Source organism: Dendrobates tinctorius, unplaced genomic scaffold, assembly GCF_039654945.1.
Source record: "Dendrobates tinctorius isolate UK_male_01 unplaced genomic scaffold, ASM3965494v1 ptg000281l, whole genome shotgun sequence".
NCBI lineage: Eukaryota > Metazoa > Chordata > Amphibia > Anura > Dendrobatidae > Dendrobates > Dendrobates tinctorius.
Genome location: NW_027361948.1, coordinates 4,247,126 through 4,261,278, shown reverse-complemented (window position 1 = coordinate 4,261,278; position 14,153 = coordinate 4,247,126). Strand labels below are relative to the sequence as shown.

Sequence of the window (14,153 nt, the reverse complement as noted above, 5' to 3'; positions counted from 1 at the left end):
TATGATCTGTGTGCCCAGATGTGTGGGCTTCCCATTGCCCTGTAGCGGTGGCGAATGGGTTAATCTAACAAAGGGTTAATGTCACCTTACAATCGAATGGTGACATTAACCCTTTGTTAGATTAACCCACTCGCCACCACTGTAGGGCAATGGGAAGCCCACGCATTTTTTAACAATGAATTAACCCCTTAAAATAACAACTACAACTCCCAAATTTTGCACACAAACCCTCATCTAATTATTAGTCAGGGACATATAAAAGAACATGAAATGAAATGCTTTACTGAATGTAAACCATGAGTCATTTCATGTCGGGTTGGGGAATGATTTGATAGAAGCCGGCAATTTAATTAACAGCTATTCTGCTATGAAGAACTCTGTGAAATATAAATATATATATGTGTGTCACAATGACATGTATATATATATATGCATTCTATGTGTATATATCTATTCTTTCATTTCTTTATTAAACCTGTCAGTGTGAGTTTACTGTATCGCGCACTGAATTGCCGGCTTTTCTAAAAGACACCGGGTGCGTATTTCTCGCAAGTCACATGTGTGGTCCGTGTGTAATGCGTATTTTTAGCGCACTCATAGACTTTCATTGGCGTACTACGGGCGTAGTACGCTGACAATCGCAGCATGCTGCGATTGGCACGGACCATAGAATATGGACGAGAAATATACGGCTGTTGGGAGCTGCCCCATAGAGAATCATTTGTCCATGTGTAATGCGTGCTTTTAACGCCTCTCACTCATCCGTATTCCTCTCTAGTGTGCTCACCCATTACACACTAAAAAGGGACTTCCATATAGTCAAATGCTAAGAGTAAGAAAACTGAATAATGATGAAACCATTTTTAATGAACAAATTTCTGAGCTGAAACAACGTTTTTGCAAAGGGGATATCCTATGACTTTATTAAATGAAGCATATGAAAGGGTAAAAAAATTTTCTCAGATGGATTTATTAAAGAATTAATTTAAAAAATTAAATAGTGTAGTCAAACCTACAAAAAAATTTAATTTTTGTTTCAAACATAGTGCAATGGATAGAGCAATACAAGCAGCAGTGAGAAAACACTGGCATCTCATTGATGCAGAAAAAACCTTACACACAGATGGTAAATTAGTTCCTCAATTTGCATACAAAAGGGCACATAATATAGGTGATTCATTAGTACATCATAGACTTCATCCTCCTCAAAAAAATTGGCTACGAGATTTATCAATAAAAGGAAATCATAAATGTGGTCACTGCAAATACTGTCATCTTCATCTGACAGGGAATTCTATACATTTTGGCTCTATTGAACATAAGGTACAAAACTACATTTCTTGTCAAACTAAATTCGTGGTTTATATTATTTTTTGTCCATGTGGTTATTTTTATATTAGAAAAACTATAAGACCACTTACGATACGTTTTGGTGAACACTATAGATCTATTACATCAGGAAAGGGCTCACTGCGATTAATTAAGCATATTCAAGATGTGCATAAAGCTAACCCAGAAATTTTGAGTTTTGCAGGGATTGAAAAGGTCAATTTTCCACCTCAAGGAGGTAACCATGACAAAGCTTTATTGCAACAAGAAGCAAAATGGATCCTGAAAGCGAACGCACAAGGTCCTTTGGGACTAAATGACCGGATCGATCTATCAGTATTTTTATAAAAAATGTTATTTAAAAAATTGTATGTAAAGTTATTTAGATTATAATCTCCCTATGATATTGTAAAAATATAGATTATCTTGTAAATCGATATGGAAAGATTTATTCTTTACTAGTATCTTGCACTCTGTATATTGTATAACTATACATTTCATTTTTTGTAAATGTTTGTTTCACAACTTGTTATGTATGTTAATTAGTAAGGTCTGTGATCCTATAAAGGGAATGACCTTTAGCTAATCCCCTCACCTGGACCTGTAGAAGCGAGTAATTGCGAAACGGCCGTTGTCCGGCACCTCCCTCCCCTAGCATTCCTCCACGTCCTGCATGTCCACACATTTGATGGAAATAGTGTGAAATAAAGACTCACAGTTTTTCAGCTACATCGGTGAGTGCTGCATATTTCTTCTTTTTTTGCTTCACATTGAAATATTCATGTTTTTTCATGCAAGCACCTCCATTTTTTGACTGAATTATATGCCGCAATACTTCAGATAAATAGCTCCGTCTGTTAATGTGGTGATTTGTGTGCCCTAGTATGCCGTTCATCTGTTTGCTCTTTGCCGGGATCATTCCTCTCTAGTGTGACCCCGGCCTTATATGCATCAGATTGCCAGTGAAGATTTAGGTGCTTATTCATTATTTACATTTTTTGAGTCACTTTTCATGAATAAAAGTGCTCTTTTATTGTTTTAAAAATTAGTCTATGACCTGTATTGCAAAAAAACCCCATTTTTTAGCACAAAAATTGCAACTGAACAACTGTCGTACATTAAAGCAGTCCAGTGAAGAGATTTGAGTGCATTTGCACAAAATGTTATGACTTTAGAAGAGCTGCATTTGATGTATTGGTAAAAAAAATCTGGAAAAGTCAGACAAAAAAAATAGCTAAGAAAAAGGCAAAATTAAAGACTCGCTCACACTGATGTCTAACACTGCCGTGTGCTATCTGCACTATCTGATGTTTTATCGAATATTACTCGGACCAATATTATACTATGGGGCAGTGCAGAGCTGCAATAATTTTATCATGCAGTTTCAGTGAGAAAAAACATTCACAGCATGCTGTGAGTGAGGGCCCATGCACACATTCAGTATTTGGTGAGTTTTTTTACCCCAGTATTTTGTAAGCCAAAACCAGGAGTGGGTGATAAATACAGAAGGGGTGCAAATGTCTCTATTATGCTTTTCCTCTGATTGTTCCATTCTTGATTTTGATTTACAAATACTGGGGTAAAAAACTCACCAAACACTCAATGTGTACTATGATAACACTCAGAAGACACTTGGCACAAACTCTGACATAGTTTGAGCATGGTGTCTTCAGCATAATCTGCCCAATTCTGTCACATGATAGAATATACGCCAGTGTGAACGAACCCTAAAACAGGTGCAAATTGTTTGGTGAAATTTATCGTAAATAAAAAAGTCACCAATTGAGAGGTATTTACCTAAAAAAAATAACAGGGGAAAATGCAGTGATAAATCAGGCCCTTACTTGCACCATTGTATTTTAGGAGAAGGGGTAACAAGACCTAACTAAGAAAAATGCAAAAAAAAAAATGCAGAGTACCAAACTACACAAGTGCACAAGAGAAAAAATGCGTCAGAGTTAACATCAAAGACCTCTAGAAAAGTGTGTCATGTTTTCGGTCAAGCATGGTAGAAGAATTATCATGGCTTGGCAATCCTGGTAAAGAGGGAGATTTACACAAAGGCCAAATAATGATAAACTGGAAAGCATGGCCTGTTAGAGTTTTGATCTAAATCCCACAGAAGTCAAGAAATCTACCCAGGATATCTTCAAAAATTGACAACTAAAATGTACAGACTACAATAGTGTTTGCTGCAATATATCTATTGTGTGTGAGATGTAAGTGATAAAACGAAGCCAGGAAACCTCAGCATTATATATTCAATTTCTGCTGTTGTATTCACTCATTATAGTGCAGAATTAGGTAATGGAAAAATGGTACTATTAGAACTGGTTTTCATTCTGTCCCTTGTGAAGACGTTAAAGTACTTCTTCTGAAATAGAGGCAATCCAGTGGTTGTTTTGTGTCTGCATTAGCAGAATAAATTTGTTTTTCTCCACAGCTTAGATAATGGTCAGAAATACTTCAGCTTGTTTCTTCACTTTTGAACAAATGTAGAAATTTGCTCTTCAGTGATCTGCACTTTTGTAAAGCAGACACCTCCTCCTCAATATCCTCTTCTCCATCAGATTCTCTGTAAGCCTTTATACTGTGCTTACAATGATGCCACATCTGATATCGCTAACATTATCGGTTGTTTGCACCGCAGTCTGTAATATTTCCTTTGGTACAGATATTTTATCTAACTTGAAGGCTTGGACTTCTTTTCTAAATGAGATGATATCAAATCATATTATGTAGGATTGATATTCATCTATTTATGTGGGGAAATAAGACTTTTAAATCCGTTTTAATGACTATTGGCTTACTCTAAATAAAAGACCTCGTGAGTCAGTCTTTGGGTTAGGCACTAACATTTTATATTTATGCCTCTTATTACTTACCGTATATACTTGTGTATAAGCCAAGATTTTCAGCACATTTTCAGCTCTCGGCTTATACACGCGTCATTGTGCAGAAAGCCAGCGTGTTAGGGGGAGCGGTGGCCAGAGCCAGTGGCTGGGACATCATACTCACCCTCCTTGTGCCATCACTGAACGTCCCTGCATCATCTGTAGTCCCAGGGCCGGCAGCTTCTTCCTGTGTTGAGCGGTCACATGGTACCGCTCATTAAGGTAATGAATATGGACGCGACTCCACTCCCATTGGCGTGGAGGCATTTTCATTACCTTAATGAGCGGTATCACGTGACCGCTCAACACAGGAAGAAGCCGCCGGCCCCAGGACAATGGAGGATGCAGACAGGTTCAGCGATGGTACGAGGAGGGTGAGTATTATAGAGGAGCACTGAGGAGGACGGGGGGAAGCACTGAGGAGGACGGGGGGAAGCACTGAGGAGGACGGGGGGAAGCACTGAGGAGGACGGGGGGAAGCACTGAGGAGGACGGGGGGAAGCACTGAGGAGGACGGGGGGAAGCACTGAGGAGGACGGGGGGGAAGCACTGAGGAGGACGGGGGGGAAGCACTGAGGAGGACGGGGGGGAAGCACTGAGGAGGACGGGGGAAGCACTGAGGAGGACGGGGGAAGTACTGAGGAGGACGGGGAAGCACTGAGGTGCACTGGGCAGCACTGAGGAGGATGGGGAAGCAATGAGGGGGACAGCGAAGCACTGAGGAGGACGGGGAAGCACTAAGGAGCACAGAGGAGGACGGGGGAGCACAAAGGACGGGGGAGCAGAAAGGAGGATGGGGAAGGACAGGGAGCTGAGCCATACCCTACCTGACAGAAGTTATGTCGCTTTTCCATGTTATGTAAATAAAAGCTTATAACCTGACGTTAAATTCATCCATTGGTTGTATAAATTATTCTTTTGAAAGCTGAAACCCTCTGATATGTGGTTTAGGTTATGAAAATAAATTAGCATCAATGCAGAAATATTGATCATTTAATGGACACAGAATGGTCAGATTTTGGCAAGACAACAGTTTTGTCGGCCACAGAAAGTAATGTGATATTCAAACAAATAATTAACTTAAAATACAAATATATGTTGCATAACATTGGTGAATTAAGTTGTGGTGCTATTAGCGTCATATTTAATATTTTGTGTGACTTCCATGAGCATGAAGTACTGTATCCATGCGGTTCAACAATGATTCATCCCATTTATTAATGAAGTCATTAGGAATAGCAAAGAATGCAGTCGTACATTCCTCCCAGAGTTCATCTAGATTCTTTGGCTTTGTCTTCCAAGTTTCCTCTTTCATCCTACCCCATACATACTCAATGATGTTCATGTCTGGTGACTGGGCTGACTACTCCTTGAGCACCTTGATATTTTTTGCCTGGAGTAACTTTGTTGTAGAGATGGATGTATGAGATGGAGCACCATCCTGCTGCAGAATTTGACCCCTTTTATGATTTGGAATATAAGAGGTAGCTAATTCTTCTTGTATTTTGGATCCATACGGGCTCTAGTAGGTCTCCTGCAGTATTTGCGGCAGCTGTGGTGTAATTCTACTGAAGATTCATCAGAGAAATCCACCTTCTGCCACTTTTCCAGCGTCCATCTGTTTAGCAGGCTGTGGGACTTTGCAAATGCCACACGGTTTTTTATTTACCTTTTGTTTAGTGCTGGCTTCTTGGCACTGATTCGACCATGGAGGATATTTCGAGACAGAATCCTACAAACTTTTCTAGTTGACACAGGGACTTGAGGTGACCTGGTCTGTTGGAGCTCTGCTGCAGTGGAAGAGGGGCTGGCTTTGGATTTTCCAACCAACAAACGTTCCTCCTGAGCAGTTGTCATGTGGGGTCTGCCGGACCTGGGCTTGTCAAACACATCTCCAGTCTTTGAATTTTTTTTTAATTCTTTGTACTTGACGCTGAGACACATTAAAGGTGCCAGCCACCTCTGCAGTGGATCTGGTCTTCAGCCTCTTGATAATCCAGGCTTTGGTCACAGGGTGGTGTGGCGCCCCTGAGGCTCAGTCGCCACAGAGTTACTGCACTTTCTCCTAAGGTGTAGTGCCCCACCACCTAGGTAAGTTGGGAACTCCTTTCCACACTCCAACACTCGCACCCCACACAACAGGGTAGTTCTGCACAACCACAGTGCGGCTCAGTGCTTAGAGACTAGCAGAGCACCTCTGGTGGTTCCCTGCTTGGAACACTGGATGTGCTGGGAGGTGGGTGGAGTTGAGATCCATATAAAAGATGCGGAAGGTTTAGAATTACAGGTCAGTCTGACAGAAGGTCAGTGAGGAAGGAAGCCACTCGGGAGGAGTGGGGATCCCTGGAAGAAGGGATGGAGGAAGGAGTGCTGAAGCTGCCTCAGTGATCTGAGCCAACTGGCACGGGAAAGGAACAGAAGGAGTAAGACATAGAACTGCAACCTAAGCTTCCATAAGAGAGAGAAAGAACAGTGCGGAACAAAGGAGTAGGAGAACAGAGAGGAGACGTGGGTTGGAAGAGGAACCCTGCCTATAGGTTCTCAGCGCAAAGCTGGGGCCCGGTCCCCGAGGTTGTATGGGCACTTATGGTTCTGCAGCAGACACTGGTGGAGTAGTTGGCTGTAAATGCACTACTCCCATCTAAGACTTGGGGCACAACAGCAACTGAATAGAGAGCCAGGACTCTGGAGAATGGAGTCCCCGAGAGAGGCTACAGCTGTCTGCCATACAAGTAGAGTGGTTAGGAACATCTGACAGGAGGAACTCCAGAGTACTACAGTACTGGAGCTCTTCACACCTTAAGGCGCAATAGAGGAGTCGTTCAGGAAAGGTACATGTTGGAGAGGAGAATCCTGACTTGCCCGGGAGGTTGAGTCTCTGCCCGTAGGACGCGGCACGGAGGCAGGCACCAGTGTGTACCATGGACTGTGAGTAAAGCTTTGGAACTGCAAGCCCTGGTGTCTTCCATTCATTTGTGCGCTAACACCGTCAGCACTGTTACTTCTGGGTACCAGCATACCTCACACCGCCTGCGCCTATTCTCATCTATTGCCATTACACTGCCCTGGGGTTACAGCTTCACCTGTGGGGAGCTACACCATCTATGCTGCAACACACCATCAGCCCCAGAGGATCTGCACGCAGCCTTGGCTTAACATCTTGCTTGCCAAACACCACAGGTGGCGTCACGAACTATCACATAAACTATATCACAAACCACCATTGATTTGGCACCCAGGGCCACGGACCGGGTTACCACCGCTGTGACACCTTTCCCCCGACACCGGCCCGGTACCGAGTACCCCACAGCCCTGGGAGGGCGACCCAGTGGATTTTTGGCATGTTGTCAGAGCTCAAGATGCAGCTCAAGTGAAGGTCTGGTGTGCTGGATTTCTTTTTATACACACCCACTAATTAACCGATCATTTACTGAGCACAGGTGAGGATGTAAACTAGGATTGTGTGCATTATATGACCTGGGGACAAAACTTTTGTCTTGCCAAAATCTGACCATTCTGTGCCCATTAAATGATCAATATTTCTGCATTGATGCCAATTTATTTTCTTAACCTAAACCACATTTCAGAGGGTTTCAGGTTTCAAAAGAATAATTTATACAACCAATGGATGAATTTAATGTCAGGTTATAAGCTTTTATTTACATAACATAGATAAGCGACATAACTTCTGTCAGGGAGTGTACATAGAAGGATTGGATGGGGGAGTTGAGCCATGCATACTGGGAGGGGGGAGAGCCACACAGAGCAGACCATGCATATCCGGCTTATAAGATAAGATAAGATAATCCTTTAATCGTCCCACCATGGGGAAATTCAGAGCATTACAGCAGCAAGGCAGGAACAAGTACAGATACAGATGCATAAAGGCATTACATTGACAGTAGGTAGGTACATATACGAAAAAAAAAGATATAACCGGACTATCACAACTTTGGATCTATCAGTTCACTGTTTGGGTCGTTCTCCGTTTTGGACAGTGCTGGTTATACAGCCTAACTGCAGCAGGAAGGAAGGACTTTCGATAGCGCTCCCTCTCACATTTAGGATGAAGTAGCCGGTCACTGACAGTACTGCACATCTTTGTCACGGTCTCATGCATGGGATGGGAATCATTCTGCACCATGTAGCTCACTTTGGCCAGTATCCTCCTGTCGCCTACTTCCTGAACTGGATCAAGGGGGCATCCCAGGACAGAGCTGGCCCTTCTAATCAGTTTGTCCAGCCTATACCTGTCCCTGGTTGATATGCCACTACCCCAGCACGCCACACCAAAGAAGATGACTGATGGCACAGCAGAGTTGAAGAAGGATGCAAGGAGTGCCCCCCTAACTCCAAAGGCTCTCAGCCTTCTGAGCAGATAAAGCGAACTGTGGCCCTTCCTGTACACTGCATCCAAGTGATGGGCCCAGTCAAGCTTATTATTGAGGATCACACCAAGGTACTTATAGGTGTCGACTATCTCAATGTAATTTCCCTGAATGTTCACCACTACTGGTGGATTTTTACCCTTGCGAAAGTCCACCACCAATTCCTTGGTCTTCCCGGAATTAATCCTAAAGGGCCTGTCACACTAAGAGCTTTCGCTAGCAATATCGCTATAACTAGTGACGTTATAGCGATATTGCTAGCGATATCTGTGTGTGTGATACTTACCTACGACCGGCTCCCCCGCTGGTTATCGCTGATCGCGCGAGAACGCTCAGGACTGTTTCTCGTCGTCGGCTTCCTGCGGCGCTTCCTGCTGTGACGACAAGCGACGCGTGGAGCCGGGCGGGAGGACGCAGGATCGCCGCGTCTGACAGGTAAGTAGCGATCCCCGTCCCCTGCTATGTCGCTGGTGAGATCTGCCTGTGTGGCAGCTCACTAGCGACCACTTAGCGATGTACCAGCGATCCTGACAGCGTCATATCGCTGGTCGGGATCGCTGGTACATCGCTAAGTGTGACAGTACCTTAAGGTGGTTCCTCTGACACCACTCCACAAAAGCTTGGTTAGTATCTCTGTAATCTCTTTCATCTCTTCCTGTGATGAGGCCTACTATACTCGAGTCAATAAGCTTACCCAGTTTTCCGTGGCAAAATTAGGTACCTCGGCTTATACTCGGGTCGGCTTATACTCGAGTATATACAGTAATTAAATTTTTAATGTAAAATACAGAATAAAGTTATTAGAAAAAAAGCACACAAAAAACAAGCCCTCACATAACTCCACTGACCAAAACATTAAAACGTTTCAGGTGTCCTAAAGTGGTGACACAAGCAAGATTTCTTTCTTCCGAATTTCCAATTTTATGCGATACATGTTTGCTGTCGTCGTAATTGTGGTGACCTTGAGAATTATGTTGCCATCTGAATGCTATATAAACAAATCCCTAAAAGGAATTGCATTTTATGGCACAATTTCATGACCATCAAAATAAAAAGTTATGGTTCTTGGGAGAAGGTAAGGAAAAAAACAAAGTGCAAAATTGGAAAATCACCATGTTGAGAAGGGGTTAAAGGGGTTTTCCCATTGCAAGATCCTATCCCATTATGAAGCAGGTATGATAATAAGAATATTAGCAAATACACTACATCCAATGAGAAATGTAGTACAGTTCTTCTGATTCGATATGTCACTTTCCCCAAGTGGGGGGAATTATGGTAGCTTAGGTGTCCATGGTTATGACCATGCACATAGTGACAGTCACCTAGCTAGTTGTTTGTGGTCGTAACCATGGATACCTAAGCTACTGCAATGTCCTATATGGGGTAAGTGACATAGTGATTCAGAGCAACTATGCTACCTTTCTAACTGAAGATATTTGCTAATATTATTATTATACCTATTACATAAAGGGATAGGATTTTGGAGATGGGAATATTCCTTTAATGCATGTGGATGTACTTTTATAGATACCACTATGGCATATTATATTTGCTAATCTTAAAATTATGATCTTATTGGCAAATTTATTATGTAAGAAATAAGCTGGCACTGCTTAAAATCATTTTAAGATTTAACCCATTAAATCCGAATAGCTATAGCGCTTAAGGAATAGCTGCATGGGAACTCGGATACTTGGAGCGCTCCCGATAATGAGCTGTTCGGCGCCACAGATGCATGTGTCGAGGCTGTGTGACAGTCAAAACACATGCATGTAAAGCCTGTTTGTTGGGCTCTCTATGCATGAGTTGTGACTCTCACACAGCAATGACACATGGAGCTGCGGCGATGAACACCTGATTATCGGGAGCGCTGCAGGTATCCTGGTTCCCGCCGGTGCAGCTGTTCGGTAAGCGCTATAGCTATTCGGATAAGGACTTATCCAAAACAATTCACTTATCCCTAGTCATAACTAGAGATGAGCGAAAATTTCTGTTAGTAGTCAGATTTCTGCCTCTCCTTTGCTGAAATCTAGGTCCTCACATTCTGCAGTCTCCTGCGCTTTCCCTGCTGCAGAGGAGATTGCAGAGGAGATTGCCCTGCGGCAACTCTCTCCAGAGGCGAAGTCCTTTGTTCTCTCATCTGAGCATGCTCATGGGACGAACTCCCATTGGAATTCAGGAGTCAGGTGCTCGGGTCCTGTGTCGAATCCCATTGGCTCTTCCTGGAGCCTTGGAGATTTCCGGAAGGTCCCGTTCGTTATAAAAAGTGCGCATGGCTGTTCCGCCATGCGCTAGTATATTCATACTTGCTGCTGTATGTTTGTTGATGGATGCTTGGACTGGTGAATGACTCATTTGAAACCCCCATTACTCTGATCCTACGTCTGTGTGAGTGTTTGAGTTCTGCCAGTAGCAGCACTAGTGCCAGCGTGCATTTGCTCCATCTATCTCAGCAGCTTAGCGTCTGCATTGCATCAGCGTGAGAGCGGCGTTTTGCCAGCGGTGCAATTATCGCCGCACTGCCATTGCAGTCCTGCCGGGCATTCGCAGTTGCAACGCCACGCACACTTGTCTTTACGGTAGGTCTAGACGGAGTAGTCCTGCTGTCTAAGGCTACTCCTGTGACCATAAATACCACGTGTGCATCACAGAGTCTGTGACCTTAAACAGACTCAGTGTTTCTGTGTTTGGTTTTTGCTTGCAGCCTCTGTGATTGTAACAGAGCTTGCTTAGTGTAATTGGGTGCAGTTTAACCCTTTGCACACTGCCGCCAGATTGCTCTGCCTTCACTTAGCTGCGGTTTTTCCAGCTTCCGCATGGTGGACCCCGAGTGGCGAAGGCACTTTAATTATATTTTTATTTAGTGCCTTCCGCCACTCCTAACATTATACTAGCGGCAGGGTCTGGCTAGTGATGGCAGATCAGCAGCAACTTAATCAGTGCATACGGCAGCTTGAGAACCGGTTACTCACCCTCGAGAAGGCTCTCGCCGCTGCACAGGATACGGATGCTGCTGTACAGGCTCTAACTGATGCGGTAGGCCTTATGTCCGTGTCCACCCTTGCACTTAGTCACCCGCCTGCCGTTACCCGATAAGTTCTCCGGGGATGGCGCCTCATGTAGGGGTTTCATCAGCCAGTGCTCAATCCACCTGAAGCTGCTGGCTGCGCAATTCCCCACAGAACGGGCCAAGGTGGCATTTGTTATTTCCCTACTGTCGGGCAAGGCTCTGGAATGGGAGCACAGTGATCCTGAGATACGGACCGCAGGACACCTGTTAATAGCCATCAAGCAGGTCTTCCTCGGCCCAGGGGTCACGCATGACACATCTCTGCAGTTACTCGCACTGATTCAGGGGTTGCTCTCAGTTAGCAAGTATGCCGTCCGTTTTCGGACACTGGCGTCCGAGCTGGAGTGGTCCGACAAAGCCCTTATCCCTGTTTTTTGCCGTGGGCTAGCGGAGCATGTCAAGGATGCTCTATCAACTAGAGAGGTCCCCACCAGCCAGGAGGAGCTAATTTCTGTCTCCTCGCTTATCGACCTCCGTTTTTCGGAGCGCGGTATGGAGCGGGTTCACTCCAAGCAGAGAGCTAGCTTGGCTCCCAAATTTTTTGAACCTCTTGAGCTGCCTGAGCCAGAGGTTCTGCCCCCAGAGCCCATGGAGGTGTCTCGCACCGGTTTTAATACAGGTCCGACCCAAGAGTCCTTTTGCAGTTGTTACCATGTGTGTGCTGCTTCTCAGGAAGCCAGCTCCCCGCAATGCTTGGAATCTGAACCGGTCGTCGAGACCTTTGTCCCTCCTTATCTTAGGACTCAGGTTCTCACCTGGGCACACGTGTCCAATGCGCACAACCATTGAGGCTATATGCAAACCACGAAGCTATTGGCCGGTGCATATTGGTGGCCGCACAGGGCTCGGGACATCAAAGATTTATTTAGGCATGCACCTCATGTGCTCAGGATAGCCTTCCTAGGCAGAGGGTGGCGACGGCCGCCAACTCACGGCGAAGCTCTGTTGCATCGGCCGCTCCCGCCATTTCCCAGGTGTCTCTTCTGAAACCTGGTGATCTTGCCTCCACTGATGCCGTCCAGGTGTCCTGGTTTACCGTCTCACCTACCAGGACACCAAGCTTGCCTTCAGACGAGTTTGTGCCCTATGCCACCACAGGGCACAGGTTGATGGTCTGGAGGGCTCAGGGAGGAGGGGGCCCTAGGAGGGGGGGTAATGTTAGGAGTAAGATTTCTGCCTCTCCTTTGCTGAAATCTAGGTCCTCACATTCTGCAGTCTCCTGCGCTTTCCCTGCTGCAGAGGAGATTGCAGAGGAGATTGCCCTGCGGCAACTCTCTCCAGAGGCTAAGTCCTTTGTTCCCTCATCTGAGCATGCTCATGGGACGAACTCCCATTGGAGTTCGGGAGTCAGGTGCTCAGGTCCTGTGTCGAATCCCATTGGCTCTTCCTGGAACCTTGGAGATTTCCGGAAGGTCCCGTTAATTATAAAAAGCGCGCATGGCTTTTCCGCCATGCGCTAGTATATTCATACTTGCTGCTGTGTGTTTGTTGATGGATGCTTGGACTGGTGAATGACTCATTTGAAACCCCCATTCCTCTGATCCTACGTCTGTGTGAGTGTTTGAGTTCTGCCAGTAGCAGCGCTAGCGCCAGCGCGCATTTGCTCCATCTATCTCAGCAGCTTAGCGTCTGCATTGCGCCAGCGTGAGAGCGGCGTTTTGCCAGCGGCGCAATTATCGCCGCACTGCCATTGCAGTCCTGCTGGGCATTCGCAGTTGTGACGCCACGCACACTTGTCTTTACGGTAGGTCTAGACGGAGTAGTCCTGCTGTCTAAGGCTACTCCTGTGACCATAAATACCGCGTGTGCATCGCTGAGAGTCTGTGACCTTAAACAGACTCAGCGTTTCTGTGTTTGTTTTTTGCTTGCAGCCTCTCTGATTGTAACAGAGCTTGCTTAGTGTAATTGGGTGTAGTTTAACCCTTTGCACATTGCTGCCAGACTGCTCTGCCTTCACTTAGCTGCGGTTTTTCCAGCTTCCACACGGTGGAACCCGAGTGGCGAAGGCACTTTAATTATATTTTTATTTCGTGCCTTCCGCCACTCCTAACAATTTCAATGTTCGGTTCGGATTATGATCTCTGATATTGGTTAATTTGTTGAATGTTCACCGAACATAACTGAACGCCATTCAGCTCAATGGGAGGCAAAAACAAACATATGCACAACACCTTATAATGACCCCAAATGCGGCCAAAACACATCAAATGAGGGACCGACACTAGTAAAGTGGCCTCAATTCACCCACAGTCCAAACTGGCCAGGCATGATGTATTAGGGTCTGGGACAGCATTTACAGCTTTCAATTGAATGTCACAGGAAGATGAGGTGGGTGAGAGATTGGTGTAGGCCCCCTTTGCTGGGAGCCCTGATAGCACATGCAACACCACTACCTGCTTTCATGCTGAGCCACGCTCAAGTGGCACAAATATCAGTTTTGTAGACTACCATTGTCAGAAAAATTTAAAGATA

The 14,153-nt window shown here is 45.0% G+C and overlaps 1 long non-coding RNA gene across 1 annotated transcript in view; it reads left to right on the top strand.

Annotated features, from left to right (window-relative positions):
- Positions 1 to 1,932: 1,932 nt before the first annotated feature.
- LOC141072617 (uncharacterized) overlaps positions 1,933 to 14,153 on the top strand; it is a 129,677-nt gene continuing 117,456 nt past the window's right edge. The window contains exon 1 of the long non-coding RNA XR_012226719.1: positions 1,933 to 2,063. This is a non-coding gene — a long non-coding RNA (uncharacterized lncRNA). The remainder of the gene's footprint in view (positions 2,064 to 14,153) is intronic.